Consider the following 26,463-nt stretch of genomic DNA (forward strand, 5'->3'; position numbering starts at 1 on the left):
CTGCAAAGAAGTGGCAGATGCCCATGATCATGAACCGGGACTTGGTCTGCCAGGGGAGCTTGTGTAGAAGGAACCAGACTATGGAGGAAATGGGGATGAGGAGGAGTGGCTAAGTTTGCTGTGTGCAAAATCCTAGACGATGATGCCAGCGGCAGGGGAATGGGTCAGATCGCTTTGCCGGGCCCAACACCGAACAAGTAACAATCTCAGTGGGCTTCTCTCCTTTGTCAGCCTTCCTCTGTGCCCCTAGCTGGAAGAATGAGGAGAAATGAGAAGCCACTCCTGTCTTTGACATCCCCATTTAGTGCAGGAGAACGCCTGGTAACCATTCAGTGACTTTCAAAAGGAACACATGTAAAAATCTGGCCTGTAGTAGGAGGTCAATAAACATCACTCACTCTCTTCCTTCCTTAAGTCAGCGGTTCTGTTGGGTCAAGATCTGCCATTTTGAAAATGTGGTTAGGACCTTACAATTAGATTCTCTTCTCTTCCAAGTTTACTAGTGAAATGGAAAACAAGGCAGAGCAGTGGCCCTTCCTGCCCCTGGAAGGAGGATCGCAGTTCAGAGCAGGGCCCCTGGAACCCAGCAGCCTGGGTTCAAATCCTGCCTGAGCCACTCCCTGCTGTGTTACCTTGGGCAAGTTACCTGACCTCACTGAGCCTCAGTGGCCTCATCTGATGATTACAGCACTTAACCTGGTGGGGTTTTTAGAGGATTAAAAGAATGTTTTTTTTAAGCGGTTGGCACATCGCAGCACTTGTTGTTAAATCGCATATAATCCTTAAGGAATCCTTTTCCATATGGGCTGAGACACCCCCTTTTTCAATCTGAAAATTAAGGCACTGAATATATAAGCAGAGCTTTCCTGGTTTGTAAGCATATATTCATGAAAAGTCTAACAGAATGTGGCAACATTAAACATGTTTGTATTTAACAGGCCGCCTTTTACAGAGAGCACCCAAGTGTTTGATATCAGCACAGTATCTGTTTTTGCCACTGATTGTTTCTAGCAAAGGCTTAAGGGGCTCTTTCTGTCCTGGGGAGAGCTGGAAGCAGCCCCACATCTTCAGTAAACCTCCTTCGTTGTAAGACTAGCATAAGAAGGAACTGTGTGTGATGAATCTTGGGAACGAAATCGACAGACTTCGTGAAGCAGAGAGAGCCAGCGGGGGCGGAAACACGTGCTTTCCCAGGCTAGCTCTCTCCGTGTTAAGTCTGCTGTTTTCATTCTACTCATCCCCGATTCCCCACCATCATGCAACGTGCCCTGAGCGCGTATACGTGTGTGTGTACGAGCGTGCACATATGCTCTCTCTCTCACACACACATACACACACACACACGTGCACGCACCTGAGCACAGGCTTGTCTGGATTATCCTCCTAAGCTCTCCTGGCTCTGATGAAATGACACTGCTTCGGACTGGCTCTAAACAGGCCCCAGGAATACCATCCACCCAGGCCCGGAGGTCTGGGAACCAGCTGTGTCTCCCACATGCCGATGGTCTGCTGCCTGTCTTTCTTCCGACCTTTTCAGCACATCCTTGTTTCCAGCCCAACGCCCTCCTCTCTGACTTGGAGACACAACTTGGCCATCAGGCTCCGTGGGACACAACCTGCCGTGCCCCCCTGGCACAATACTGGGAACCCGACCAAATCTATTCCGGCCACTGGGACCTCACCCAGTGGAGACAGCCAGGTCTTGAGCACCTGTTCGGGTGAAGGGGTGTCAGTCACTATGTCCTTCTGCAGGTGCAGCCTCTTCTAATCCTCACATTCTACCATTTTTCTCTGACCCACTTTGTATACGGTGCTTCTCCTACTCTGAGGAAGCATCCTGGCGGCATGTAGTGATGAACAAATGGACCTTGACTCACAGGCTGTTCTAGTTGTAACTTTTGGGGGGATTTGTGCACCTGGACTTGGTTTCTCCCTCCCATATTTTAAGCATCCTGTGAAACTGCAGAGGTGGAAACCCTGTAAATTTCTAAGGGAAACTATCATTCCTCGCCCTTTCTGCTCTCAGACCTGCTCTCTTTCCACCCTTGTCCCTCACACCACCCTCTCCGTATTAGATAGGGTATTTTCATTAATTGTCAGTTTCTTTGGCCGCCTACTTCTGGCGACTGATTCCGTGTGATAGATACACATACACAATTAAAGATAGAGAACGTGGGGCGCCTGGGTGGCTCAGTCGGTTGAGCGTCCGACTTCGGCTCAGGTCATGTGAGCTCAGGTCTGCGAGTTCGAGCCCCGCGTCCGTCGGGCTCTGTGACAGCTCGGAGCCTGGAGCCTGCTTCGGATTCTGTGTCTCCTTCTCTCTCTCTGCCCCTCCCCTGCTCATGCTCTGTCTCTCTCTCTCTCTCTCTATCAAATATTAAAATAAACAAAAAGAAATTAAAGACAGAGAACGTGAGGACTATCAGTTCCTCAAGAGCATGACTGTCCCCAGCCCAGTGCCTGGTTGAATGAATGAATGAACAAATGAATATATGGCATGATGTGTTTGCTACTTAAGACGGAAAGATGCCTCATGCTCTCCGGACCAAAGGCTCCCTCTGGTAATGTGACTGCATGAAGATTAGCCCCACAGTGAAGACTAAAAGAGTTGACCACGAAGTATCCCCACTTCTGCATTGCTCATTCTGAACTCTCTGCCCCCACCCCAGCCAGGACCCTTCCCAGAGTTCACCATCAGAGCACCCACATGCTCCAGTCAGAGCAGACCCGCAACATCTGTCTCTCTCCCACCCGCCATCATTGAATCTCGGTCATCCCACACACCCAAATTTCTCTCTCTTGACTTCAACCACTAATCTTAGCTATGATCATCTCTTGCCTTGTTTACCATAGAATTTTATTTTATTTTAAAAATGCTTATTTATTTTGAGATTGAGAAAGAGAGAAAGAGAGAGCAGGAGCAGGGGAGGGGCAGAGAGAGAGAGAGAGAGAGAGAGACGATCTCGTGCTTCCAGCACAGAGTCTGACTCAGGGCTCAATCCCATGAACCGTGAGGTCACGAACTGAGCCAAAATCTAGAGTCGGATGCTTAAGTGACTCACCCGCACAGGCACTTCATCTTACAAAATTTTAGACCTCCTAATCTGCTCAGGCAGAGTAATCATTTTATAGTGAAAATCAGGTCATGTCATGTCCTTGCTTAAAATCCTTCAGCAAGTTTGCACTGCACTTAGAGCAAAATAGAATTCAAAATAAAATTTTGAGAATGAAATCAAAACTCCTTAGCATAACATAGATGTTAGAACGATGCTAGCTGCTGGAACAGATGGAACAAAAGACATGTAGCGGTTGAAACACAATCAAAGATCAATTCTCAGACACATAGGAGTTCAGGGTGAGTGCGCCTAGGCGGCCGGCAGCCGTCCTCTAGGATTTAGGGGCCGGACTTCCTTCTATATTACAATCCCACAGGTTTTGAGGGCCTCATCTACATCTGCTTCCAGCTGGAAGACTGGGAAAGGAAGGGTCTGGAGAAGGTAGACCTACTTCTTAAAGGTTTTAGCCTAGAAATGGCACATATCACCTTGATTTTCTAGCCCAAAGTGGCCTCTAGCCACATCTAAGTGCAAGGGGAGGGGTCCTGACTTGCCAAACACTTCTCAGAAACAGCTCCATTCTCTGGAAAGGGTAGCATGATTTTTGGTGGAAGCTGGTCATCTCTGCAACATGTAACACCCAAGGCCAGGTGTGGTCTGGCCTGCTTTTACTGCTTTGCTTGAGGCCCCGACATACCCTCACTCAGGGTGGCCGCTCTTCTCATTCCTTAGTGGAGCCCACTCTCCAGCTCCCTCAAAGCGGCCATGACACCCTTTCTTCAATCTTGAGTGAACCAAGCTCTTCCTGCTTCAGGGTCTTCACATACCCTGCTCTACTCCAGAGTTCTCCTCTTCCTCCTTCACCCACCCTTGTGGTTTTTCTGGGCTATCTCTAACAATTCCTCCAGATTCAACTTAAATATATCTTCTTCAGAGACGCTTTCCTGACCTCCACATACAAACTCATATCTGTCTAGTAGGCTTTCTCATGGGGCCATGTTCTTTTTCTTCCTAATACACGTGTAACTAAAAATTCCTTATGTGTAGCTTTGTTAATGCCTAATTTCTCCTCTTAGACTCCATGAGGGCCAGGACCCAGCAGGTTTGCTCATCACCAGGGTTACTCTTGGCTTATACTCAGGGCCAGTTCAGCACCATAAATATTTGCTGAATAAATGGATGTATGGATGATGAATGAATGCCTTGTTAATGTCAGGAGACAAGGTAATCTTGCATTTATTTAACATTTGTTAGATGCCATCGCCTGGCTAACACCTTTACACACATTATCTGATTTTATCCTCAGTTCAACTTCTTAAGATAAATATTTTTATTTTCACTTTCTCTGTGAGGAATCTGAAGTTCCTAATTCTTAAGCATTTCACCACAGTTTGAATAGCCAGCAAGTGGCGAAGGCAACAGCCATACCCATTTGTACCTGCTCCTAAAGCACAGGGCTCACTAGGGTTTCACAGGGAGTGTTCTGCAAGAGAATTTGACCAGCAGGAAGTCTGGATCGAGCAAACTGCTTGAGCGCCAGAGTTTTCAGCCTGCTGCCTGCGTTTTCCTTTACGCTTTCTTTCTTTCTGTGTAGGCAGGTGTGTGGGGCATGTTTTCCCTTTTTCTCTTCATTTAAATAGGTTTTGGTAAAGTGTAAGTATTTCTCTATTCCCCTCCACTTCACTCACCAAAATTCTCCCCTCCGTATTTTTCATGTTCCAAGAAATACAAATTCTTGTAGGACCTTTTGCTATGAAATGTGTCCAATCAGAAGGGCAAGTGATCATGTACAGGTTTAGCCACTGAGGCCTGGGGGCTGCAAGGTCAAGCAAATCCAGCTCTCCATCCGATTTCCCCAAGGCTCTGGCTGATGGGTAGAAAAATATTACCAAACCCAAAAAGGGAGACAGAAGGACCTGTGTCATAAAAGCAATGTAAATGGCTTTGAGAAAAAGTAATTTCACATTTGCACTGAGATCCCTCTTTGGAAATCTCTGTAAGGTCCTCTCCCAGGACCTCCCAGGTCCCCCCTTACCTCCCCGGACCCCCATCCAATTACAGGATTCATTTTGAGGCTAAAAGAGAAGAGCCAGGGGAGAAGAGGGGGGAGGGGAGAAGGTTCAATACGGAAATGCCATGGTCAGACCAGGCCACATCCTGTCCCTGTTAGGATGACCAATTGTTCTGGTTCATCTGGGACTGATTTTAGTGCTAAAATCAGCAAAGTCCTGGACAAATGGTGACAAGTTGGTCACCCTCGTCCCCACTGACAACCCTGAGAGGTATGTGCTCATACTCCTGTGGCTAGTATTTTCCAACTCTCAACCACTAAAAGTTAAGACACACAGGTAATATATGTCAAGCAATTTTTTAGATGCATCATTCTATATTTTCGAACAAGAAAGATATAGTCTAATTTTACTGGCGCTTTAGAAAGATACACTGGAATAATTTGCAACCCAGAAATTGCTTAAAATTAAATATTAAAATAAAAACCAACATTCATCAAGTTAAACCCAGGATCTGTGCATTTCTCTGTATTTGTGTTACATTTTAATATAAATTTTGTTTAAAAAAACAACAAAATTTCTGATTTTAGGAGATTCCCATTACTGTTTCAAATAGCAACTGCCATGAATTCATAGGTTAGTGATCAGCAAGGAGTTTAAATTTTTAATTTGAATTCGGGTTATCTGTTTACATATAATTATACAATGTAAGAAAATGCAGGGAAACTTGTCATTTGAAAAATGATGGCATTTGGCAATAAAATAATTGAATACTTTAAATTTTAATGTTATACATTGCGATATTATCTTATAAAGCAAAAACTTCTATAATCTATTCAAATTCGAGTCAATGTATAAATGTCTACTCTCTTCTTTTGTTAACCTTCTTGAATCAAGGCCTTCATTTTAATGGAAAAGTGAGTATCAATCTGTAAAATAATAATATGAATTACATTTTATAAAGAAGCATTGATTGAAGGACCAAAAAGGAAAAAAGAAAAGAAAAGAATATAAGTGAGTCCCAGATTTAATGCACCTGGATGTTCTCAGTTGGCCCATGTGATGGGACTGTACTTAGAGACTTTCTGCTTTATTAAAAATGTCAGAAAAGGTAGTGTTGATTTATTTAGATCCTGGATAAATACAGTTGGCTGACCTAAACGATTCTGCATACGTTGGTTCTAAGTAGGAAAGTTCAAAAAAACCCAGGAAAGAAAACACGTGGTTTATTTAGCATTATGACGTCTATATGCACGGCTTCATCGTGGATGGGAGAGAAGAGAGGGTGTCTGTGTTCTTTACCTTTTAACCCAAAGTGACCTCACGTGTTAGGGAACACAGCCGGGCTTGTGTTCTGTTCCTCTCTGGGGGAGGGGGGCGGAGCAAGAACAAAATGAGAGGGGACTCTCAAGGGGTATCGTCAATTGCAGCGAGCAAGAGGCTACTCCGCTTGATGGTTCCAATGAGCCGTGACTTTGATTAAAAGAAAAGAAAATGCGGGGCGCCTGGGTGGCGCAGTCGGTTAAGCGTCCGACTTCAGCTCAGGTCACGATCTCGCGGTCCGTGAGTTCGAGCCCCGCGTGGGGCTCTGGGCTGACGGCTCGGAGCCTGGAGCCTGTTTCCGATTCTGTGTCTCCCTCTCTCTCTGCCCCTCCCCCGTTCATGCTCTGTCTCTCTCTGTCCCAAAAATAAATAAACGTTGAAAAAAGAAAAAGAAAATGGGGGCGCCTGGGTGGCTCCGCGGGTCAAGCATCTGACTGCGGCTCAGGTCATTATCTCATGGTTCCTTGGTTCCTTGGTTGGAGCCCCACATCGGGCTCTGTGCTGACGGCTCAGAGCCTGGAGCCTGCTTCAGATTCTGTGTCTCCCTCTCTCTCTGCCCCATCCCCCCTGATGCTCTGTCTCTCTCTGTCTTAAAAATAAATAAAACATTAAAAAAAATTTTTTTAAAGAAAACATTTAAAAATGTGTATATGTGTGTATACATATGTATATATGTGTATGTATGTATGTATGTGTTTATTTATGCATCTGGGGCAGGGCTCAAAATGCCACACGATGTCCAATGAACAGAGACAAGAAGGGGCACCCGGCAGGGAGTTGGTGGAGCATGTGACTCTTGATCTTGGGATGGGGAGTTTGAGCCCCATGTTGGGTGTAGAGATTACTCAAAAAAATAAAAAATAAAAATATTTTTTAAAAATTTTAATGGAGACAAGAATAGAGAATAGAGATTGTAGACATTTATTTCTAAGTGTCTACAAAACATAATGACTTCATTTACTCAGAGCTAGCTGTGAATCTATGAAAATAGAACATGAAATTTTAAAAAGCAAGAAATCAGCAAGATACTTATTTAGATGACCATCTGTCGTTCACATGCTGTCCCAGGTGTGAGGTTTATGTCCTTTTTTCTTCTTTATTTTATTTTTTTGAGTTTATTGATTTATTTTGGGAGAGAGCTCAAGCAGGGAAGGGGCAGAGAGAGGGAGACAGAGTACCCGACTCGAGGCTCAGTCTCACAACTCTGAGATCACCACCTGAGCCAATATCAAGAGTCAGATATTGGGGCGCCTGGGTGGATCAGTCGGTTAAGCGTCCGACTTCCGCTCAAGTCACGATCTCACGGTTCGCGAGTTTGAGCCCTGTGTCGGGCTCTGTGCTGACAGCTCAGAGCCTGGCGCCTCCTTCGGATTCTGTGTCTCCCTCTCTCTCTCTGCCCCTCCCCAGCTTGTACTCGGTCTTTCTCTCCCGCTCAAAAAGAAATAAAATAAATTAAAAAAAGAAAAGAAAAGAAAATGGGGCAGTAAGACCCAGATCATGCTAGAATGTACACGTTTTGCCTTCTTATTCTCTCACGTATATCTCCTTCAGCCACTTCTCTTCAGGATGGCTGCTTTCTGTAAAGGGGACATATCTGTTGGAACATATACCTGTCTGGGGACATCTTTGTCAGATAATATGGTTCATATTACATGTCTGCTTGGCTAGGCTGTGGGCCCAGTTGTTTAGTCAAACACCAGTCTAGATGTTGCTGTGATGGTATTTTTTAGATGTGATTAACATTAACAGTCATTGAGTAATTTTTTGAGTAAAGATTAACATTTAAATCAGTAGGTTTTGAGTAAAGCAGATTATCCTCCATAATGTGGGTAGGCCTTATCCAGTTAGTTGAAGGACTTACGAGTAAAGACTGAGGTGTCCTGAGAAAAAAGGCATTCTGCTTAAGACCGCACAATATATAAATGCTGCCTGTTTCCAGTCTTTGGATTCAAGACTGCAACATTAACTCTTGCCTGAATTTCCAGACTGCCAGCCCGTCCTACAAACTTTGGACTTGCTAGGCCCCCATAATTACGTGAGACAATTCCCTAAAACAAATCTCTCCTCTCTTCTTCCCTTCCACCCCACGTATATATTCTGTTGGTTCTATTTCTCTGGAGAACCCGAATTAATACAACATTCTTTCTGAAAAGTAGGCCTGGAAAGTCACAACCAACCTCTGTCACAAAAGGAGCCTAGACCGATCAAGCGTGCCAGAGTGAAGGCTGCTAACCTGTCTGGAAGGTCCTGGTGCAAATTCTAGCAAGTGGAGGAGGACGGCCGAGGGTCAGATCAGCTTTCTGAAGGTCCCTGTTTACCAGTTGGTTCTGCTGTAATTCAGTAGATCCTTTCCTAAGCACCCACACAATGGTTGCTTCCGTTGGGTGGGGGAGGGGGGCCCGGGCAAGAGTTTCAGCTACTCCACGGTCAAGTTCTATTTATCTGCAGGAATTGTGATCATGAGGATAAGTTGTAATAACTCTACTTGTTTGTCTGAAAATTGTCCCTGGGCAGGGGTGGATCACATCTACTTTTGGGGCTCAGGGCCTCAGGCCCTTCTCCGCTAGAAATTCCATTAGCTTAGGGCACAAAGCCACACCAACAAAGCAGCTTCTTCCGTAGAGTGTAGGCTCCAGAAAGCTGCTAGTTCATCCTTACCTGGCCAGTTTAACCAAAGATCTGTCACCTAAAGCAAATCTTGTTTCCTAAGCAACTCCCTCATACTCAATTAGCATCACAAAGCACATCCTCCAGGGAAAAGGCTTTTACTTCAGGATGGGTCATCCTGGGGGCCACTTCTGGTTTAGGTTCTTCAGCAAAGAGCTAGGGAGTAGCTGTGGAGATTTGAGCCCTCTCATCCTTTCGACTTTTAGTCAGGTCAGAATCTGGAATTGAGGTTTGCAATGGTATGCCGACCTCAAGAATGCATGGTGTATTCCCTTAGAGAAGACAATTTAAAGCCAGAGACCCAACTGGATGCTCCTCTTGGTATCTGCCAAAGGTCTAAGGATTGCATTTTACAGATAATGGCTGGACACATAGGAGTGGACACACACGGGGCACACTTTACACGTGAGGAGTTGATGGTTTCTGATGGCCCCATATGCCACCCATAGGGGAATGTGGATATATGCCAGAATTCATTTATTAGTCCACGAATGGGTATTGAGTGTTCATGATGTGCCCAACATGTCTCTGGGAGCTGGAATTTGGTGCTCGGTTTCCCAGAAATCATAGCACATGGTCTGGATCCATCATCTCTCTCTCTTTTTTATATTATATACAATTTATTGTCAAATTGGCTTCCATACAACACCCAGTGCTCATCCCAACAGGTGCCCTCCTCAATGCCCATCACCCACTTTCCCCTCCCTCCCAACCCCCAGTCACCCTCAGTTTGTTCTCAGTATTTAAGAGTCTCTTATGGTTTCCCTCTTTCCCTCTCTCTAACTTTTTTTCCCCCTTCTGCTCCGCCCTGGTCTTCTGTTAAGTTTCTCAGCATCCACATATGAGTGAAAACATACAGTATCTGTCTTTCTCTGCCTGACTTATTTCACTTAGCATAACACCCTCCAGTTCCATCCACGTTGCTACAAATGGCCGGATTTCATTCTTTCTCGTTACCAAGTAGTATTCCATTGTATATATAAACCACATCTTCTGTATCCATTCATCAGTCTCTGGCCACAGGGGAGAGGTGCACGGGACCTGAGCTTGGCTCTGGTACATGAGCATACTTGCAGCTACAGAGGGATAGAATATTCTTGATCGACCATGTTCCAGAAGATCTGTACCATGGGCCATAAGCCAAATGTCTGGTCACCCCCCTTGGTGTAAATTCCCCCAACTTCCTCTCCCACAACCTGCCTGATGAGGAATTTGAAAAGATGAAATAGCAAAGACAAAGGCGTGCCACAACCGGCCTTGAGAGGCCAAAGAGCCCACAACAGGCCCTGAGAGTTTTCAAACTGGTTTTTTACCATGAGATATAGTTTAATCAATGACTGGATTAAACAGTCCAGAAAAAAAAGGAGGGCACAACTGAGTGTAAGAAGGTTATTTTTGAGAGTGTGGAGAGGGTGGGAAGCCAATGGGATGGGTGAAGCGCTTGTGGCTGGTAACTGTGGGGTCCTGAGCTGGCGAAGGGAGACTGTCCACCCCAATGGCTAATGAACCAACATCATCACAAAAGAAGGGGGCATCATTGAGTTCTTGTGTCCAGGCACCATGCTAGGCACTGGGAAATGCATTCCCTATTTAACCCCCAGATAACATGATTGAGTCATGGGGTGAAGAGTCAGATCTGAGGGGCACCTGGGTGGCTCAGTCAGTTGGGTGTCTGACTTCGGCTCAGGTCCTGATCTCATGGTTTGTGAGTTCAAGCCCTGCACTGGGATCTGTGCGGACAGCTCGGAGCCTGGAGCCTGCTTCGGATTCTGTGTCTCCCTCTCTCTGCCCCTCCCCTGCTCTCTCTCTCTCTCAAAAATAAATACACATTAAAAAAATTAAAAAAAAAAAAAAAGATATCACAACTCTTGGGGCACCAGAAACAAAACCAGTGTTGTTTCCGTGGGGGCCAGGAACAAATATTCTTACCAAGCTATTTGGAAATAAAAGGAGCTTCAGAACAAAATATGGGGAGAGGGGGAGGGCACTATTAAGCAAATAGGTCCCCCCCCCCCCCACCCCGTGTTCCCAGCCTAACCACTGGCCCGAGTTCTGGATTCTGGGCCCCAGTTCTGCCTCCAACAAATCAGACAACCTTCTGTATCCTGTCTCCCGATGCTCTGTGAGATTTTGAACCCCCACCTACCTGCCTGCCTAAAGGAACGCTTGTTTCCAGCGGTTCAGCTCTGTTGACACAGAGTGAATGGGAATGAATTCCTCTTCCCTTCCCAGTGTGAAGTTTCTAAAATTATCCCGCTGTCATAGAACAAAATTAGTCAAAGCCCAAGTGAGCCATTAAATTAACACCCCATGAACTTAACTCTCCTTGCTTGATTCATAAGACAAGTTTACAATTTTAAACACCGTTCTTACCGAGGAAAAATGAACGGAGGGTTTGTCTGGAACTTTCTTTTTTTTTTTTTTTTTAATTTTTTTTTCAACGTTTTTTATTTATTTTTGGGACAGAGAGAGACAGAGCATGAACGGGGGAGGGGCAGAGAGAGAGGGAGACACAGAATCGGAAACAGGCTCCAGGCTCCGAGCCATCAGCCCAGAGCCTGACGCGGGGCTTGAACTCACGGACCGCGAGATCGTGACCTGGCTGAAGTCGGACGCTTAACCGACTGCGCCACCCAGGCGCCCCTCTCTGGAACTTTCTGGACTGCTTCCTGGGGCCACCCAACTGATTCTCCTACTGTGATGTTGTTAACACGTTGCCCTGTTCACTGACCCTCGTGCCAGCTCAGTCATTTGCGATGGAGGTAAAGGTGACTTTCTGTAGCTGGAATCCCACAATTACGTGTATGAGAATTTGGTAAACCGGTGAGAACTAGGTCGCCCCTGGCACCAGGTCTTTGAAGCAGTAAAAAAAAGCTAGAACTCAAATTCAGAGAAAGAGAGAGAGAGCACTCACCTGCTCCCAGAGGCCACCAGCCTTGGGAGTTTACAACTTGTGTTAAGTGATCAGAATCCTATCCCTTGACCCACAGACTCATTCTCGGGCGGGGGCTGCTGGTACCGAGCTCACCAGGTGACAACTCGTGAGCTAGACTGGCAGTGAGGAGGGAGCTCTGCTCCCGATCTGCTGTTTATCTAGTGTGTGGGATAGGGAAAACCACTCCTGGTTTAAAAACTGGCAAACGTTGGGGCACCCGGGTGGCTCAGTGGGTTAAGTGCTGACTTCGGCTCAGGTCATGATCTCACGGTTCATGGGTTTGAGCCCCTCATCGGGCTCTGTGCTGACAGCTCAGAGCCTGGAGCCTGCTTCTGGTTCTGTGTCTCCCTCTCTCTCTCTGCCCCCCCACCCCGCTGCCCCCCGCTCGTGCTCTGTGTCTCTCAAAAATAAATAAACGTTACAAAACATCTTAAAAACCATCAACTGTTTCCCATTATTCTTCAGTGGGAGCCTGGCTTCCTATCTGGCTTAGCCAGACCTTGCTTGGCCCCACCTGCCACTGCCCTGCTCTATGCGGAGCACCTGTGACCCTCAGAGCCCTCCCTGGCTCTGCTCTGTGCCACAGGTGCCCCCCTCGCAAACCATGCGTCCTAGGACTTCTCCCCTCCCTTCTCCTCTTTGGGACATGTCTCTGGCTGCGGCTGCATTTTATTCGTGGGTCCAGCTCACATCTGGGCTCTGGCAGCACCACCACCGTCATCTTTGCTCCCCCCGGCCCAGGGTGGGAGCAGCTGCCCACTGCTGCGGATCTCAGGGTGGCCCCACTGTCCCCCAGGTGCCCTTTCAGCTTTTCTCTTACTTCTGATACCCTGCACCAACTTCCTGGTGTGGGCTCTGTCTTCCCGTCCGCTCCCTTCTCGTGCACTGGCTTTCTTTCTGTTACATAAACGGGCCATGCCATTTGCTCTTTCTCCCGTCCCCTGCAAAGATGCAAAACGCCCCTGCACTTGTCACAAGACATCCTCCCTTTCTGGGGCCTGGCCAGCCCGGAACAGCAGCCTCTGTTTCGGATTCCTAGACAGTGGTTCCTTTAGAAAGCAGGCCAGGCGCTGGAGCTGGGGCCCCAGTTGTATGCAGCTAACTCACTTCTACCTTCCCGAATTCTGAAAAAGCCCAGACGCACCAGCGCTGGCACAAAAGGTCACTGCTCATTTTAATCAAACCGCGTTGCTCTGCATGGCTGGGCTGTGGCCTTCAGTCGAGATTTCCTGCGTGGCAGATTTTCTCTCCTCTCGGAGAACAGTGATATTTGCTGCAAGCATCTAATAGAGCTTGAAATTACCGTGGCAAGTTGTTTACTCTTCTCCAGAGTGGCACTAGGCTCTGTGCAGTGTTTATCCAGCACCGTCATTGTTTTTATTAAGTAAGCCCTTGCACATCCAAAGTGTGCCAGAGGCTCTGTAAATATTTTATTAGCCTTTGTAATTAGTCGTTACGTCGCCCAGCCCTGCTGGGAAGTGGGTCAGTGTGACAGTCCCCATTTTACTACGGAGGTGAAAGACACCTTTCCTGGAGACGGGAAAAGGGCCTTGAGTCTGAGGCCGAGGGAACAGCTCCTCCTTCCAATGAAGGGCAGGGAGTTTGCTTGCTGGTGTTGATAGGGATCTGATAGCCCAAACAGGGAGCAGTGAGAATAACCGTCCATCACCCCCAGCATGGCTGGCGATTCTTCTATAGGACCGTGCTGAGAACTGAATGAGAAAATGCGAGAAAAGCTGAGCAAACACAGCTGTGTTGGCAAGTGACACCAGTTCCCTCTGCACCACTCCCGCCCCCGCCTCTGCCCCTGCTCCGTACCACACTGGGGCTTCATGGATGCACCCCCCGAGTGTGGGAAGGGGAGGGACAAAAATGGCCACAGCGTATGAGGGGTGTGTTTCCAAATGAGATCTATGAACTCTCTTATTGGAGAGAGTCTGTTTTCTTGGAGGTGAAGTAAATGTTGATATCTGTTGGTTGGTTGGTTGGTTTGGAGAGAGAGAGAGGGTGCAAGTGGGTGAGGGGCAGAGAGAGAGAGAGAGAGAATCCCAGGAGGCGGAGAGGGAGAAGGGTGAACAAGAGAGAGAGGCAGGGGTCGAACTCACGAACCGTGAGATCATGACCGGAGCTGAAGTCAAGATGCTTAACGACTGAGCCACCCAGGCTCCCAAATGTTGATTGTTAAACATGCTTTCCAGGGTGGAAAGGATTTCGTACAGAGCTATTAGGTGAACTTATCGGTTGTGATATTTAAATACTCCAGAGGTGCAATCAAATCTATCCCCAGAGTGATTTTGTCAAGCCCTCCTTAATTTCTGGGTGTTTTTGTTCTGCGCCTTAAGAAAAAGTTTTTTTTTTAATTTAAAGAATGTATTTATTTATTTATTTTTAATGTTTATTATTTATTTTTGAAAGAGAGAGCACGAGCTGGGGAGGGACAGAGAGAGAGGTAGACCCAGAATCCGAAGCAGGCTCCAGGCTCCGAGCTGTCAGCACAGAGCCCCACACGGGGCTTGAACTCACAAGCCATGAGGTCATGACCTGAGCTGAAATCAGACGCTTAACCGACTGAGCCCCCCAGGCGCCCCTGTTCTGTGTATTTTGCTGTCATGTTTTTCATTGCACAAAGGTCCATGTCTGTTTTCATCTTCCTCAAGGATTGTATCTATTACGAGAAAAATGTAATCTTTTTCTTCATTCCATGGTTCAGGCCTTGAATTATCTTTGCATTGAAATACCTCCTTTCTTGTTTTTTAATTATTCACATTTTCCTGGTGTAGCGTTGAGTATTAAAATCAACATTTCTTCACTAGTGTTTACTTTTAGAGGTGTCTCTTAGAAACTGCATGTAGATGAAAATTTCATTTTGAACCAACCTGAGGTTCTATTTATTTTATTTTATTTTTTTTAATTTGAGGGTCTATTTTTTAAAGGGAGGTTTCAGCCCATTTATTGACCTAAGTGACAGATTTATTTTTAGTTCTTCTCTTCTTTTTTTAAACGTTTATTTATTTATTTTGAGACAGAGAGAGAGAGAGAGAGAGAGAGAGAGACAATGCGAGCAGGTGAAGGGCAGAGAGAGAGAGACGGAGAGAAAATCCCAAGCAGGCTCCCCACTGTCAGTGCAGAGCCCCATGTGGGGCTCAAACCCACGAACCCTGAGATCGTGACCTGGGCTGACACCAAGAGTCAGATGCTCAACCGAACCACCCAGGCACCCCTAAAAACTTTCCAATAAAGGCCAAAGTAAATGAAAATGAATCAAATAATCAGATTTTTAAAATAGATCTAAACGGAAAATGATAATGTAATAAAGAATTACAAAGTATGAATGTAGGATTTCGAAACCAAAGGTAAATACCTGAAGGGTATGATGGGGTGACATTTATAATTATGGGCAGTCTCAGCAAAGTTCAAAGTTGAAGGAGGGAGGAAATAGCAAGTAAAAAAATAAAGTTTCCTTCACCATGAGAGTGAAGGGGGCTGAGCTGGCAAAGTGTTTTATGGGGACAGAATGACCATTATTTAATTTCATATACCAGTGGATGATAGAGCATTAGATATACTAATATTTACCCCTAATACTAATATTTCATAATGGAGAAGCGTGGTAACAGCTGTAAGTGGATGGCGGAGAGGGAGTTAGTATAGGAAGAAACCCCCCAAACTCGGCCAGGCCACATAGTAGGAAACAATAGATAAATTGGGACCCATGATTATAACGATCAGAAAACATTTAGAAAACTGTTCTGTGATTCTGTGTCTCCCCCTCTCTGCCTCTCCCCTTCTCACATTCTGTCTCTCCCTCAAAAATCAATAAACATTAAAAAAAAATTTTTTTAACGTTTTTAATCAGTTTCGTTCTAACCTGGGTTTGCCAGAAAGCAAAGCCTAAGACCAAACACGACAAACCGGGGGTTTGCTCCAGGGGACGGGGAGTGATAGGAGGTGAAACAGGGAAGGAGGGAGAGCCTGTTCAAGGATTCACTATTGCTTGGTCATGACGGCAGGTGACTGGTTGCTCTATCGGGGGACAGCCTGGACAGCTGCGTGAACGTGTCCTGGCGCTGTCTGTCCATTCCCGAGAAAGAGGGAGGGATGCCTCTGTCAGCTCAGGATTCTCCCCCTACACCAGTTGGTCAAAGAGGTGACTCAGGGGGTGTCAACTCGACTCTATTTCCAGGTGGAACGTACATCAGAAGGGAGGTGGCTCTTGCCTGGGTCTCCGGGAGAAGCTCAAGGGCAGGAAGTAAGAAGCATACGTGGGCCGGAGGCCAGATACTGTCAGGCTGCACCTGCAGGAGGCTGGCCAGATGCTGCACTGCGGCCGAGATTTGAGGAACCGGCAGGTGAGGCCAGGACAAGCTGAGGCATAAAGGGCTTTCGTTGTAAGCACAGTACCTGCAAATCATCACACAATCACGTCGTACCAGAAGATTTAGAAGAATTAATTACCCTCCCACCCCCAACCCTTCCTCAAGCCTGCTCCCTTAGAAGCAATTTCTTTTTGCCTCCTTGAACTGTTCACTTCTGATATTAACCTGCAGGGTTTTGTTTTTTTTTTTTTTAATGTTTATTTTTGAGAGAGAGAGAGAGAGAGACGGAGACAGAGAGTGCGAGCCAGTGCGGGAGGGGGGAGGAGAGCAGAGAGAGAGGGAGACACAGAATCTGAAGCAGCCTCCAGGCTCTGAGCTGTGAGCTCAGAGCCCGACGTGGGGCTCAAACTCACTAACTCTGACATCATGACCTGAGCTGATGTTTAACTGACTGAGCCACCCAGGCGCCCCTAACCTGCAGCTTTCTAAATACTTTCATATCCCTAGTTTCTTATTCACTAGCTTTTAGAACTTATCCATTAACATCCTGTTCAACTGAGTCAAAATGTTGTCGTAATGCCACCCAACACCCTCTCCCCTGCTCTCATCCTCCCAAAAACGTCTACAGAATTGTTTCTTGTTCGTTCACTAACAGTCAATGTTTACATGATTGTGGTTATGGAAATAATGTTCCTTGTGGTAGCAAGTAGAAGATTATATATTTTTTTCCTGTACAATTTGTTTTCGTTTTTCTGAAATTAACAGTTGCCTGGTTTTTACGTACCTGTATCTCACCCACACGTGGCATCTGATCGACCATATGCCAAGCAGTGTTTTCTTCCGGAGTACTCCTTCGTATCAGATCAGCTTGGGGTAAACAGTTCCCTTCATTCTCTTTGTCTCTCTCTTCCAGAGGCCCTGTTCTTCTCTAATCTGACTTCCTGGACCTTCTGCAAAGTCCTCAGCCAGAGATTTTGTGTTATATATTATATATATATATATATATATATATATATATATATCTATATATATCTCATGTTATATATATGATATATGTATGTAATATATGTATGACATCCTCTTTATCCACTCATCTTTTGAAGGACATTTGGGTTGCTTCCATAGTTTGGCTATTGTAAATAATGCTGCAAAAACATGGGGGTGCATACATCCTTTTGAATTAGTGTTTCATATTCTTTGGGTAAATACTCAGTAGTGCGATTACTGGATCCTATGGTAGGTCCATTTTTAACTTTTTGAGGAAACATCATACAGTCTTTCTCAGCGTCTGCACCAGTTTGCATTTCCACCAACAGTGGAAGAGGGTTCCTTTTTCTCCACATCCTCTGTAACACTTGTGTTTTCAATTTTAGCCATTCTGACAGGTGTGAGGTGACACCTCATTGTGGTTTTGATTTGCATTTTCCTGATGATGAGTGATACTGAACATCTCTTCATGTACCAGTTTGCCATCTGGATGGCTTTTTTGGAGAAATGTCTGTTCATGTCTTCTGCCCATTTTTTGATTGGATTATTTGTTGCTATTTGGTGTTGAGTTGTATAAACTCTGTATATATTTTGGATGCTAACCCTTTATCAGATGTATCATTTGCAAATATCTTCTTCTATTCGGTAGGTTGTATTTTAGCTTTGTTGATTGTTTCCTTTGCCGTGCAGAAGCTTTTTATTTCGAGGCAGTCCCAGTAGTTCATCTTTGCCTTTGTTTTTCCTGCCTTAGGAAACATATCTAGAAAAATACTGCTCTGGCCAAAGTCAGAGACGTTACTCTCTGTGCTTTCTTCTATAATTTTTATTGTTTCACATTTAGGTGCTTAATCCATTGTGAGTTTATTTTTGTGTATGGTGAAAGAAAGTGGTCCAGTTTTATGCTTTTGCATGTAGCTGTCCAGTTTTCCCAACACCATTTGTAGAAGGGACTGTCTTTTTCCCATTACATGTTCTTGCCTCCTTCGTCAAAGATTAATTAACCATACAAGTGTGGGTTTATTTCTGGACACTCTGTTCTGTTCCATTGATCTATGTGTCTATTTTTGTGCCAGTACCACACTGTTTTGATTCTTTTAGCTTTGTAACATAACTTGAAGTCTGCAATTGTAATGCCTCCAGCTTTGTTTTTCTTTTTCAAGATTTCTTTGGCTATTTGAGGTCTTTTGTGGCTTCATACAAATTTTAGGATTCTTTGTTCTGGTTCTGTGAAAAATGCTGGTGGTTATTTTGATAGGGATTGCATTAATTCTGTAGATTGCTTTGAGTCATATAGACATTTTAATAATATTTGTTTTTCCAATCCATGAGCAGAGAATGTCTTTCCATTTGTTCGTGTCGTCTTCAAATTCTTTCATCAACGTTTTATAGTTTTCAGAGTTCAATTTTTCACCTCCTTGGTTGAGTTTATCCCTAGATATCTTATCGTTGTTTTTTTTTTTTTTTTTTGGTGCAATTGTAAATGGGATGGTTTTCTTAATTTCTCTTTCTGCTGCTTCCTCTTTAGTGTATAGAAATGCAGTTGATTTCTGTATATTGATTTTATATCCTACGACTTCACTGAATTCATTTTACCAGATCTAGTAGTTTTTTAGTAGAATCGTCAGGGTTTTTGTATATAGAGTATCATGCCATCTGCAACCAGTGAAAGTTTTATTTCTTCCTTACTTATTTGGATGCCTTTTACTCCTTTATGTTATCTGTTTGCTATGGCTAGGACTTCCAGTACTGGGTTGAATAAAAGTTGTGAGAATGGACATCCTTTAACAGACATTTTAAATTTGAGTTCAAGGTTTTCATTTATCATTTGCCAAATTCTAACAGTACAAATACCAAAGACACCAAACGCAAACTATTCCTTCTAACGAAAAAGACCAATACAATGATTTTTATTCTCGGAAGTCTTTCCATCCTTAATTCTAAATCTTATTGTGGCTCAAAGACGCCTAGCCACTAAAAGTCCAGCTTTGCTCCCGGGTTACCAAGGTTATTTCCTGTTAGAGATTTCTCCAGGACTTGAAACCTGGAGCTTCAGAAACCAGAACAATCCCTTTCTCCACCCATGCTGTCATACCGAGCCCCTCTTTAGTAGATTGAACCCCATGAAAACAGCATTTTTATAGCATCCCACATATGTGTGTATCAGTTCTGTCTCGTGGAGACATTTATATCATGGGTTGCAAAACACAGGGAAGCAATATTCTCATAGTCCTTTATGCTTAATTCTCCAGGCCACACATTTCTTGTATATATCAAAAAAAAAAAAATGACATTTGAGTGATCATAAGCTATCTTCAGGAAGTCATTTTTAGGATGTCATTCTACCCTCCTCTCCCCTTGACCCAGGGTCAAACAGGACCTTCTAAATTTGGTAGGCGTTCAATTCTGTATTCTTTATTGGTACACTGAACAAATCAGTAATACCCATATGATAGCAGCGTGAGTAACGAGACCCAATAGCAATACATTCTATCCCACGTACCTTCGCGTTAACTTGTCAGTCTGGGGGTACTTATCCTCTCCAGTCTTTCTCTTGGGGAGTCCGTGCTTGACCGCCAGCCTCCGAGGAAGGCTCTGAGGGAGGTCCTTGCAGGCAGGCTGCAAACTTTCACTGAAACCCTCTAGTTAAGCTTCAGGCATTACCTCCCACACTCTGCTGTGTCTGCTGTCCTCTGCACTGTAAGTCTTTCCAAGCCAAGCTCCCCGGGCTTCCTCCTGACACTGGGATGGAAGAGAGTACAGTTCAGGTGCAGATGGCTCTAACCAGTCTGCCTGGTTCCAGCTCCCAGTGCTGCCCCGCCCTTTGCTGTCCCTGGTGCCTCTGAGTCCAGTTCTGCGGAGCGACTTGGCTCTACCTTGCTCCGCCCACCTTTTGATTGCCCAACATCCACTGAAACCTCTCCTCTGCCGCTGTTTCTTCTACTGTCTTTTGGACCTTGTGGGGTTTTTCCTTTTTAAAATTCACTTACAATCCTTTGAATGGGGTCACAGGAGAGAGAAGTATAAATGCGTGGTCAACATTAACTGCCAGTCCAACCATTTAGATTTTACTCGATGCATTAGAAGTGAGAAGCCCACTGCTATTTCTAGTCCCCTGCAGATCTTGGATCTCGTTTGATTTTCATCTGGTTTGCATTCTCCTGTCATGAATTCTCCTTAGATAGGACACCTGGGTAGTGTACTCTCTGAGACTTTGAGTGTTTCAAGATGTATTTCTTTTGCCCTGACCTAGTAATGCTATCTTGCACGTGTCCAGCTTTTGGATTAGTGTCCTTGTCGCTCAATGGGGTTCCTTTGGGAGGTAGAACTATAGCTGTGATTCCCAGGGCTACAGATGAGAAGTCTGTTCCTAATCTGATTCTCTTTCTTTTTTTCTCTTTTTTTTAAATGTGAAATTTATTGTCAGATCTGTTTCCATACAACACCCAGTGCTCATCCCAACAGATGCCCTCCTCAATGCCCATCACCCACCCTCCCCTCCCTCCCACCCCCCATCAACCCTCAGTGGATTCTCAGTTTTTAAGAGTCTCTTATGGTTTGGCTATCTCCCTCTCTAACTTTTTTTTTTCCTTCCCCTCCCCCACGGTCTTCTGTTAAGTTTCTCAGGATCCACATAAGGGTGAAAACATATGTATCTGTCTTTCTCTGTATGACTTACTTCACTTAGCATAACACTCTCCAGTTCCATCCACGATGCTACAAAAGGCCAGATTTCATTCTTTCTCATTGCCAAGTAGTATTCCATTATGTATATAAACCCAATTTCCTTATCCATTCATCAAATTATGGAAAGAGCCTAAATGCCCATCAACTAATGAATGATTCTCTTTCTTTTTTAAGGAAGTGTGGAAGATCCATTGTCCTTAGGATGGGTACATTTAGGCACGTAGGGCTGGTTTTTGTTATTGTTTATACTGGTTTTGATATAAATTCTTACTAATTTTGCTTTTCATTAAGTGTTTAAAATCTGAAGATCGAGTCAACTCAGAGATGTTTTCTTCTATTACTTTCCTAATTATCATTATTCTCCTTCCACATCGCTTCCCATCTCCTCTTATGGAAATGTTAGATTTCCTGTACTTCCCCCCCGGTGCCTTATGTTTTTCTTTCATCACTTCATTTCCCTTGTATTACTGCTCAGTGTGGTAAGATTATGTCTTCCTTTGGATCTTCAAAACCAGTGTCAGGCAATTCTCAGGGCTGGTGCTGTATTACGGGTCGCCATAACCAGACTGAGTGGCTTACATAACAGACACTTATTTTCTCACAGTCTGGAGGTTAGAAGTCCAAGATTAAAGTGCCGGCAGAGTTGGTTTCTGGTGGGCCCTCTCTCCTCAGCTTGCCGATGACACCTTCTCACTGTGTCCTCGAATGGTCCCTTCTCTGTGTGTGCGGAGAAAGAGCTCTCCGAGGCCTCTTTCTCTTCTTACAAGGACATCAGTCCTATCAGATTAGGGCTCCGTCCTTATGAATTCACTTAAACTGAATCACCTCCATCAAGGCCCTGCCTCCAAATACAGTCACATTGAGGGCTGAACTTCAATATATGAGCTTTGGGCACACGGTTCAGTCCACAGCCAGTGCTTATCCTTTAGTTTCCTTTTGAAAGTTGTAATCACGTCTTAAATTAAAGAAATGTAAGGAAATATTGAAGAAATCATATCTTCTTCCAGTTTCAGGACTTTGGGATTTTACAAGTTTTGTCTCTTTGAGAGTGCTCGCTGCTTTTTAGATAAAATTAAATTCCTTTTGGCTCTTAAAAGTTCGCTTGATGGAAACCAATTTGGCAATAAGTTATATCTAATACATAACAAAAAGAAGAACTCCTAAAAAAGAAACAGTTACTTTGACTCAGTAGGAACCACCTGTTGGTGACGGTCGACTTGGTGTCCCCTCCCTTGAGTTCTGGAGTCCTCTAGGCTTGGGCATCACATATTTGCACCCTTGCGCGTGAGTCCCGTAAGCAGCCATCCAAGGTCAGGCTGAAGGCCCGCGGGAGGTGGACACCACACGGTCACTTCAGCGGTTCAACGGGAAAAGAGGAAGCAGAATCTCGGCAGTTTGCAACCATGCGGGGAAACATCTCTCTGTTCTCTGATTTCTAGTAGTACCAGCAGGTAGGCAAAAGTCACGACACATCTCAAAGCCTAGGAACACCTCAGCTCACTGGTGTAGCCCCCCACCCAGGGGCCCCGGGACGCACAAGCCTCCATGCCCACCATTAAGGGGCAGAGACTCTCTCGGGAGAGTTGGTAGATGTGCTGGCCAGAGAGTGGTAACAACTCAAGTCCAGCGTGGCTCCTGCTCACTCCCCTAACGGAAGGTCTCCTTCTTCAGGGACAAGGGCCCACCGTCGTGGCCCATGTCGAAAGCTCTGTTCCCTTGCTCATCGTCCGCCCTCTCTTCCCCACATACGCAGCGGCATCTGTCACTTCCACAGTAAACCTTGAAGAGCTATGAGAACCACATTTCCAGTTGCTAGCAAACGAAAAGGATTTTCTCCCTTCCTAGAGGACAGGGAGGGCTCCGTCATCGAACACTCCACTGAGGTGAAAGGAAATAGATTGCTTGATGACGTCTAGCATAGACTCTGCATCGTTGGAATACAGATGCACATTCTTAGTAAGAAGGGGGTAGAAAAGAAACGTGGGACTTTCCTTATTAGAAATGTTAAGGATGCATAACCTGATGCAGTTGCCATACGCCTAACCTCCTCTCGTGATGTCTTGTCCAATGGCCCTGTGGCCGGGAGACCACAGCCCCGGAGAACTCACCACGTAGCTGCAGGGCCTCTAGTCCCACGTAGTCAAAACTCACAGCTGTGGAATGGTGCACAGAGGGATGGGCTTCCCCGGGTGCACAAGGCACACCATGCACCACTGTGTGAGTGAGTGTGGCAGCTGGGGGTTTAAATTGCTCTATGTGTCTGTGGGTATCTTCCTAAAGAAACGTAGAAGCCCTTGAGAGCGGATACGTTGTTGCTCCTGCCAGGTGTCCCCCAAGAGGCCCTGCATGATTTGGCGACCAGTAAATATTTTCCGAAATGAGTAAAAGTCAATAGAAAGGGAGCATATATGTGATGTTGTATAGCTGAAAAGTAAGGAGAGAGCATAAGGCCAAATTCTTACAATCCTAAAGATTGGGGGGGAACTAGAAAGGATCGTTACAGGTAAGGTTATCTTTTAAAAAAAAATTTATCTATTTATCCTGAGAGAGAGAGAGAGAGAACACAAGTAGGGGAGGGGCAGAGAGAGAGGGAGACAGAGAATCCCAAGCAGGCTCCACACTGCTATTACAGAGCCTGGCACGGAGCTCGAACTCAGGAAGCTGTGAGATCGTGACTTGAGCCGAAGCCAAGAGCCGGCCGCTTAACCGCCCCAGCCACCCAGGCGCCCCTAAAATCATCTTTCTCACATGAATCTTCGGCTACAGCACGCTGTGAGGAGTGATGGTCCATGCTGGACGTGAATATGGTGACCTTCTCCAGATTGCTCAGAGCTAGGGGCCTGGACTTGAAATCCCTGACACACATCCAGAATCGTCCAAGCGTGACCGAATAAACACGCAAGACTAGAGGAGCCTTTGTGTGTACGGAATGTTGCACAAAGAGGCACCGGTAAACACAGCCAACTAAAACGTTTGCGTATCTCACGTTGTGGGATTCTGATCAGAAAACACTCGGGAAACTGGGATGCGGTCCCCGCCTGACAGCGTTAAAGTGACGGTTGTCCCCACTTCGTTATATTCTGCTGGGACAGATGCAAACTCCTCAAGAGCAGTAGTTGGAAAAGCAGAGAGAGTGATGCCGGCAGGAGTAGGGAGGCAGGTCCCCGTGTGAGACGCTGCTGGTGGGAACAGCGCCTGGGACGGAAGTGGGGTCGTCCCACTTTCATGTTCACTGTTGTTCCTTGGTCCCCGCAACACTCTGGAATCTGGAAACAAACCCGACAGAGTCTGGGTTGGGGACTGGACAGCGATGGGTTTCAACCTTCCTGGGTAAATGCAGGCAAATGTAACGTGTGGTCAAGGTCGAGAACCACTAGTTGATGAGTTGTCGTTATTGACCCACTGCCAGATTACAGGTCTGAGGACATTCAAGGAGCCTCCAAGGAAATAGGGGAATGAGATAGAGTACTGTGGGATATGAGATCAGGGATACCCGGGCAAATGTGAGAAATGGTCTTGTGAGGTTCAAAAATGCCCTTTGGGGTTAGAGTTGGGGTAAATCCCACTATTTCTACTTACAAAGAAGAGCTGTCCAGAATTCTGCTCTGCTGTCCCTTCAGGGCCCTCTCTCCCACCCCCAATCCAGCCCTACAAGCCAACACTGCAGAGAATCATATCCATGAGGTGGAAGCCATGTTTGGGAAGTGCTTTTGAGACACAAAGGTGGGGGTGGGGGGCATCTGGGGGGCTCAGTCGGTTGAGCGTCTGACTTCAGCTCAGGTCATGATCTCACAGTTGGTGGGTTTGAGCCCCGCGTCGGGCTCTGTGCAGATGGCTCAGAGCCTGGACCCTGCTTCGGATTCTGTGTCTCCCCCTCTCTCTGCCCCTCCCCCACTCCTGCTCTGTCTTTCTCTGTCTCAAAAATAAAATAAACATTAAAAAAAAAAAAAAAAACCTTAAAAAAACCCACAGAGGTAAGGGAAGAGATAAATGATAAGAGAGGCGGTAGCTATCCAGGATCCAGAACTGAAATCCAAGGTCAGAACTATTGCTTTCCCGGGGGGGGCAGAAAACCCAGGCAAAAATTAAGCTCCTAACTGGAGACAACTTTCCTGATTTCTCCTGATCTGAACGCAGAGATTGAAAGAGCTTCCCAGGCCAACATTTTAAATAAATGAAAAAATAAATGAAAAGAGATCCATACCAATATGTGTTCTGTCAGTTTTATTGAGTTGCCCTGATGATGAAAAAAAGTCCAACAAGCACCTCCACACAAAATACAGGCCGTTCAATCCCCTCTTCATTTCAGGGCTCATCTGTAATGCTCAACAGCTCGTTCACACTAAACTTGCTGCCCCAGACACAGCATCTGTTTGCACACCTCTGTACCCCTGGGAATTCAGCTGCCTCAGCGTAGGGCCTCTCCTACCCCTCTTCTGAAATTCTCTTGGGTTCATTCATCCTTCAAGGCTCGGCTCAGGCTGCATCCTCAGCTGGCTCCCTCCCCATTCCGGATATTGGAGTGAGTCTCCTGCTGGCCTTGCTCCCCCACCACACCCCAATTATGATTAGAGTTGTCTCCTGCCTCCTTGCTAGACTGGGAGTCCCTCTGAAGGGCCAGAAGCACTGCCCGCCCAATACATACACCCCCTCGCTCCTACCCGACCAAGCCTTGCTTGCTCCTCAGTTTGGCTTTTGACTCCCTTTGTGTCAGGTTTCTAGAGTAGGCCTCGGCTCCATTCTCCAGAGGACAATGAACTGTGGGTCATCCGTCGGTGAAATTGCGCCGGAAGTCACCGCCTGGACGGCCCGAGTGAATGGCTGCCCCATCTGGTGGGTGACTCCAACCTCCAACAGAGCCAGCCATCTAGAACCCATTTCTCTCAGGAAGGGACTCTCACAAGAACAACCCTGTTGACTCCAGAGCTTTGGGCCTGCCTGAGCTCTCACGGCCACGATTTAGATTCGGTAACGGAGCACTGAGGCAAGTGTTACCATCCCCACTCTACAAGTGAGGAACCTGCAACTCAAAGAAGTGAAGTGTCCCACCCCGAGTCACATAGTCCCTTAGCACCCTCATTAGGATTGGCGCTCAGAATCTGGGTCTCCACCATCCCAGGATGCTTCCAAGATGGACAAAAGGAAGCAGGAGGAGGGGTAGAGGTTTGCCCCATTCCCACACTTGTCTGTGGTGGCTCCATGTTTCCAAAACACATAGACCACGATCTGTCCCTCTCCTCCAGTTCATCACTGCACTGTTTACCCGTGGGTAGAACGCTGGTTTAGAGACATGGTCAGGCCTTGGACCAGCCGACTCAAGGACGAAAATTTAGAACTTGTTGCAGTCCTCAACTTCAGAAGTTAAGATTGTCTAATCTGAGATTTAGCTTTTGACCTCTAACAAGGAGAGTAAATAAGCAAACCCAGACAACACAAGCGTCGCACAGAATCACGGCAGCCCAGCCGGGCATTTTAGCAATTAGAGG

At 45.8% G+C, this 26,463-nt stretch overlaps 1 long non-coding RNA gene across 1 annotated transcript in view; it reads right to left on the bottom strand.

Annotated features, from left to right (window-relative positions):
• Positions 1-26,463, bottom strand: part of LOC147577074 (uncharacterized) — a 62,531-nt gene that overhangs the window by 24,423 nt on the left and 11,645 nt on the right. The window contains exon 2 of the long non-coding RNA XR_015255736.1: positions 19,794-20,032. This is a non-coding gene — a long non-coding RNA (uncharacterized LOC147577074). The remainder of the gene's footprint in view (positions 1-19,793; positions 20,033-26,463) is intronic.

This window comes from Puma concolor, chromosome C2 (genome assembly GCF_028749965.1).
Source record: "Puma concolor isolate L17-30 chromosome C2, mPumCon1.1.hap2, whole genome shotgun sequence".
Classification (NCBI taxonomy): domain Eukaryota; kingdom Metazoa; phylum Chordata; class Mammalia; order Carnivora; family Felidae; genus Puma; species Puma concolor.